The sequence below is a fragment of the Etheostoma spectabile genome, chromosome 23 (genome assembly GCF_008692095.1).
Source record: "Etheostoma spectabile isolate EspeVRDwgs_2016 chromosome 23, UIUC_Espe_1.0, whole genome shotgun sequence".
Classification (NCBI taxonomy): domain Eukaryota; kingdom Metazoa; phylum Chordata; class Actinopteri; order Perciformes; family Percidae; genus Etheostoma; species Etheostoma spectabile.
This window is the reverse complement of record NC_045755.1, coordinates 19,526,544-19,533,333: the sequence shown is the minus strand read 5'-3', so window position 1 is coordinate 19,533,333 and position 6,790 is coordinate 19,526,544. Positions and strand designations below refer to the sequence as shown.

The 6,790-nt window shown below is 39.2% G+C and overlaps 1 protein-coding gene across 1 annotated transcript in view; it reads right to left on the bottom strand.

Moving 5' to 3' along the window:
* LOC116673112 (thyrotropin-releasing hormone-degrading ectoenzyme) overlaps positions 1-6,790 on the bottom strand; it is a 230,640-nt gene that overhangs the window by 213,694 nt on the left and 10,156 nt on the right. The gene's annotated exons all lie outside the window — the stretch shown is intronic.

Genomic DNA, 6,790 nt, shown 5'->3' with positions numbered 1-6,790 from the left:
GTGTGTGTGTGTGTGTGTGTGTGTGCGTGTGTGTGTGTTAGCATTAGCCACACAGCTGCATTAAGCTAATCCTTAAACTAACAGTGATCTTTGTGCACACTTTTCAGCAGTGTATAATTTTGACAGTAGTGACGTGTAAATCCGACATTTTCAAAGCTTTTTTTCTTAAAATAATGAACCGTGTCTCTTTGCCTTGCTGGTTAGTCACCATATTAACATATTTATGAACTCTGACTGGCACCTTTTAAAATGGTGTTAGTCACATATACATATTTCCTTATGAACGTGTGTGGAAACGGTCTTATTTGTATGTATTTATTCCGTCTGTGAATTCTTGCAAATGCCAAAATAAAGTTTGCAATCATTCTGCTATCTAGTATTCTGAGTATCTTTCTCGCTTACCCGACGTTTGAGGAATCGGTTTAGTGCACAAAGTCGACTGCACCCACTGAACTTTAACTAGCACATTGTTCTGTTGTGATCGAGCTCTGCTGGTCCATCAGCTGCTGTATTGATCCCACATAGATCCAAACAGCAGCTACCACTGGATGTGGGACCGCTGGTGCTGAACACATACAGAGACCAAACCTGATCCCTGATGAGTTAGTTCTCTCTTAATAGGGAGACCAAAGTTACACATCTTCTGCTTATTTTATCATCTGCTAACTAAATCTGCTGCTGAATTCATTTTATGAGCTAAAACACACTCATGTAATTAACTCATTCATACTTGAATAAGACAAGAAAAGGAGAATATCTGAAACCGAGGAACCCATTTAAGGTAAAAAGTAAGTAAGTAAGTAAAATTTATTTGTATAGCACTTTTCTCAGATAAAGATCACAAAGTGCTTCACAACAAAAGGAAGCATTAACAACTCTCATACATACAGTGCATTACAAAAAACAAAAACAAAAGAATAACATGTACACATGACCAGCCTAACCACCCTACAATCTAGTTAAAAGCCTCTTTAAAAAGCAGAGTTTTCAACTGAGTTTTAAAATTTTCCACACAATCTAAGCAGCGCATGGAAGGAGGCAAAGCGTTCCACAACCTCGGTGCAACAACCTGAAAAGAACGGTCCCCCCTAGTTTTAAAATGTGTAAGGGGGGCAACTAATAGTCTCTGACCTGTTGATCTCAGACTGCGTGAGGATGTACGCAGCTGTATCAGGTCTGAGATGTATGGGGGAGCCTGTCCTTGTAGGCTCTAAAAGTTAAGACCAAATTTTTGAAGTGCATTCTAAAAATCACTGGTAACCAATGAAGTGAAGCTAAAACGGGAGTAATATGTGCCCTCTTACTCGTGTGGGTTAAAAGGCCTAGCAGCAAATTTTTGGACGCTCTGAGTGGACGACAAAGATCCTTCTTCTTATTAAGGCAATAAAAAGACTGTTACATAGTCTACAGCGAGACGAGATAAAAGCATGAATAATCATCTCCAACTCGGCTTTTTGACACCAAGGCTCTTATCTTTGAAATGTTCCTTAATTGAAAAGAAACAGTTTTTAATAAGTTGTTTCGAGTGTTTCTCCTCAGAGACATGGCCGCAGCAACGAAAACAACACCTAAGCCTCCTGAGACTGGGCTGAACAGACGAGCCTAAGTCACCAATGTTTTTCTTAATCTGAGGGATGCTCTGCTCCGGAGCAATGATTAAAGTTTCAGTCTTGGCTGAGTTCAACATTAAAAAGTTGTCATTTAGCCACTGCTTGATCCTACTCAGACAATTCATTAAAGATACAGTTTAATAACTCAGTAGGCTTAAAGGAACAGTACAACTGATGTCATCTGCATACAAGTGATAAGAAACATCCTGAAACTGGCTTATTATCTGTCTATGTCCAGAGGGAATATATACAGAAGGAAAAGAATTGTCCCAGGACAGAACCTTGAGGAACACCACTCGATAAACCTGCAGTATCTGACATGTTCTGATTGATATAGACACTAAACTTCTAACTCACCAGTAAGGTAAGATAAAAACCATTTCAAAGCTGATCCAGATATCCCTAATAGAGCCTGAAGTTTATTAAGCATTAATATTGTGATCAATAGTGTCAAAGGCAGATGTAAGGTCCAAACAAAACTAACACTGTATGCTTCCCAGAATCAGCAGACATCAAAAAATCGCTTGAAAGTTTCACCAGTGCAGTTTCCGTAGAATGTTTTTTACGGAAACCTGATTGATATTTATCAAAAATATCATTATCTCTAAGAAAGAAGTAAGGCTGCTCTGCTACCACTTTCTCTCAGAATCTTTGCCATGAATGGGAGTTTAGATATAGTCTATAATTCGAGGGTTGCAATGGGTCTAAACTAGGTTTTTTAAAGACAGGTTCGACAATAGCATGTTTGAAAAGTCGGAACCCACCCCAGTTAAAAGAGAAGTATTATCATTTCTACAACACAGGGGCCAACTACTATCAAAACCTGCTTGAACAGCATGAGTCGGGAGAACATCACTCTGGCCATAGAGGGCTTCAGCTTTATCTAGTAGAGTGGTAACTCGAATAATGACACAAGTTTAAAAGAGAAACACGGATAGGAAAGAGCCAATGTACAGGCCTTGTACTCAGGGGGTGGTGAAATGCTAGCTCTGATATCCTTAATTTTTCCAACAAAGAAGTTAAGGAATACATTACTATTCAACAGAGAGAGCACCGCAATTTGAGAAACAGATGGAGAAACAATAGAGTTAATAGAATCAAATAAGAATTTGGGGTTTTTCTTGTTAGATGATATTAGCTGAGAGAAGTAGTTAGTTCTAGCATTCTTCAGGAGTTCATTTAGAGAAGCAGTTAGTTCCCTAAGATAGAGCCTGTGGACTTCGAGTTTAGTTGTTTTCCATAAGCGCTCTATTTTCCGACGTTTACTTCTAAGGTTCTGAATAGATGAATTAATCCACGGGCAGGGCTTTTTAACAGACACAATGTTTGATTTCATAGGAGCCACTTCATCTAGAATTGTTAAACATTGGCTGTTAAAAGACTCCACAAACACATTTACATCACTACAACCTCTTAGCTGGCATGGATCAAACAAGATAGAAAACTTCCCAGCAACATCCTGGTTAAAAACTCTCCTCTGAGCCTTAATTCTCAGGGGCGGGGGGTCCCGTGGTAGGTTTAAGTTAAAGAAAACACAACTATGGTCACTCACATGGACATCCTTCACACTCACATTTACTATCTCAAGACCTAATGAGAAAACAAGGTCCAGGGTGTGCCCCTTTAAGTGAGTAGGACCTGAGACATATTGTGTAAAGTTAAAAGAGTCAGTGATAGATATGAGGTCTGTAGCTGCAATACATGACATATCATCAATATGAAGATTAAAATCTCCAATAATTAAAACTTTCTCCAGCTTGATTATAGAGGTTAGCAAATCAGTAAAATCAGTAAGGAAGATACCTGCAGGGCCAGGAGGACGGTAAATTAACACACAATAAAATATGTTAACAGAACCGACCTTAATCATCTGTGACTCAAAAGAGGAAATGTTTCACAGTGGATTCCTCTGCATAAAAACTGTCTCGATACAACAACAGCAAGGCCTCCACCTCGCGAACCGTTCGAGGTGTCCCAATCACTGAGCACCTGCTGGGCAGAGCTCATTTAAATGTGTCGGCTTCCTATATCCTTTTGCCATGTTTTCTGTGAGGACATAAAATCCATCTTTTTCTGTGAAGATAAGATCGTTGATGGCATGCGCCTTGTTTGTGATGGAACGAGCATTTAGCAGCGCTAAACGGAGCGCTGATGGCAGACCGTCTCCTTAGAGTCCAGTTTGAAGTGGCCGCAAACACCTAGTGCAGACACGTGATTTCCAGCGGTGTCGTGGGGCCAATCGCTGACGCAGCAGCAAACACAAACTGCAGTTTCCCACTGCAAGTCCACCGCCGCCCCACGGTGACCAAAGGGGATCCCGTCCAGCGGCAGAGCGAGCTGAAGGCCACCCTGGCACAGGCGCCCCCGCCACTTATATCCCGGGAAAAACCGGCGCAGCAACCGCGCCGCCGCCGCAGAGAAGCCCGTCCACCCCATCGCCGAAGACAGCCTCATCGCGACCCGAACGCCAGCTCTGCAACCCCTTTTCCTTCGTCTCTTCTTTGGATTTCCACGATCCCGAAGCAAAAATCGGCAATCAAATAGGCTGGGTACACACACCAGCGGGGGTGGAAAAGTTTGACTGTAACTCTCCCAGCTGTTACTGAGTCCTTCCATATACACTCCAATGTTCATCAGGGTGACACGATCGTATGTTAAAACAGCAGTAACGCAGTGGTTTAAAGGCAGGGTTAATGTGACTATAAAAGAGACATACACAAACAAATAAAAACGACATAAATGGGACTCAGCAACGGCCATGCCAAACAAAGGCGCCATCTTAAGGCGATATCTTAAGGATAACAATAATGCAGGAAAGCCACGTTAATAACAGGAAGTAACAGGAACTATCGAGTCAAGGAAAATAAGTCTTATCTGATGGATCACACGTGATTGGTTAAGGTTCTAGGATGTTTGATTTTGCCGGATTTGAATCATAAAAAAAGTTTTTAACCACAAATTTCTCACAGAATCAATCTAAAGTCAAGACTTTTGTACAAAAAAAAATATATTGTTTTAAAACAATCAAACAATAGGATGTATGTTATAGGAACCAATGTCATGTATACAATGTCAACGCAACGCTTAATCTATCAAAAGTGGGGGTTTTCTTAAATAAAAAAGAAGTGTTATTAAATAAAATGCATTTAATGAGGTAAATGACTTCCCTTTGAATAAATGTCGTGACTATTTAAATTCCATCCAACATGCTGTGTTGGTTTTTCTTTGTTGTTGTAATCAGTCGTAGCTTTCAGCCTCCTGACAATCTGAACTGTACAAACTGTCCTGCTCTGGTCATCGATCCGTCACGTTCTCACTCTCAGACTCAACAGTTTGATCGTTGGTGGAAGGTTAACGCTCTGCACACGTCACCACTCTCCGGCTCAAACTAATTACACGAACACCATACAGGCGACGTTGATGCCGAGACCAATCTGGAGCAGCATTTTGAAAGCTCGTGGTGTTGATATGATGGTTGACAAAACGACTAGTCAATCTTTAGAAAATGTGACAATGTTGATCACGTCAGCATTGTTCTCCGTTTTCCTCCAGTAAAAAAAACAGCAAGCACTATATATATATATATATATTAAGTATATAATATTATTATATATATAATATATTAGATTATATTATATATATATCATATTTTAAGAGGAACCATTTTCAAGAAAATCCCATAAATGTCTTCATTAGCTAAAAAAAGCAAACACTATCAAGCTCCAGGTCTCAGATAGATGAGATAGATATAGTATATAGATAGATAGATAGATTCTATCTTCTATATCTACAGTATTTAAGAGGAACCATTTCAGAAACCTAATATGTCTTCATTTTGCTAAAAAACGCAAACATCACGCTCCGTACTCTAAATATTACAGTGAACCCTCGTTTTTCACCGGGTTACGTTCCAAAAAGAACCCGTGATAGGCGAAATCCGGGAAGTAGTAATCTTCATTTTTTTTACAATTATACGATGAAATACTCCATAATGCATTGAAACCAAAGAACAAAACCTTTTTACAGGCCCAAGCATTTATTTAACAAATAAAAGTACTGTATAAACTTTTTTTTTTTTTTTTACAACTACTGTACTGTAAAATAATTTTAATCATCAATACGAACTGAAGGCTTCAAATTGCTGTTTTACGTACGTGTATAAACAACGTTATTGACACACAGGTAGAGAAGAAGCTGAGAGACTGTTTAGCCAATCAGAATGCAGAACACGATGCAAATCCGTAAAGCAGCGAGACCGTGAGAGGTGAACCGCGATATAGCAAGGGTTCACTGTATTACAGTATTTTAAGAGGAACCATTTCAGAGAAATCCATAAATGTCTTCATTTGGCTAATGACCGTCGTTAAAAAGGGGCTTCAAAAAATCTGTGGAAAACATTCAACACAAAAATCACAACTCTTGCAGTCGACTTATTGCAGATCTTCAATTTTCATGTTGTACACCATGTTGTAACGTTTCGGTACCAAACCATCTTCTTGCCTGAAAAAGGTCTAGTGCAGGGGTCTTCAACAGGGGGTCCGCGACCCCTAGGGGGTACTGCATGGGTCGCGAAGTTTTGGTTGATTGACTTTTTTTTATATCCCCCCCTCTGCAATTTTTTCCACTAATTGAAATGTCTTTAAATCCACATTAACATGAATTCAACACACTGTAGTAAACAGATAATGGAGGCAGAAATGTCTTTCACTCATCATGCGCATGGCACTATAGGACCAGTTGTATATAACACAATGTTATACAAATATATAATTAGGGGGTCCCGCTTTGGGGGTCCTTGGCCTGGAAAACGTTGAAGACCCCTGGTCTAGTGCCAAAAATGTGTCTAGTAATAAACTTTATAATTTTTGCAAGATACATCTTATCCTCCTCCGACCCACCTGTCTCATGTTTAACACTCAAATTAAAAAGGTAAATGGACTGATTTTTAAGGCCGATAACAATACGAATATTTGGTTATTTGAAAATCCGATATGCCGATATATTTTTAAATTATCCAGAAACACGTTACAAAACAAACAGATTTCCCAAACATTAGTTATTTGTAGTTGTTTATGAGTTCTCACTTAAATAATATGATGATAATTTGTTTTATTGTCAGAACAGAGGAACATCAAAATATATTAAAGTTCTAAAAAATAAAATGTATAAAGATACAAACT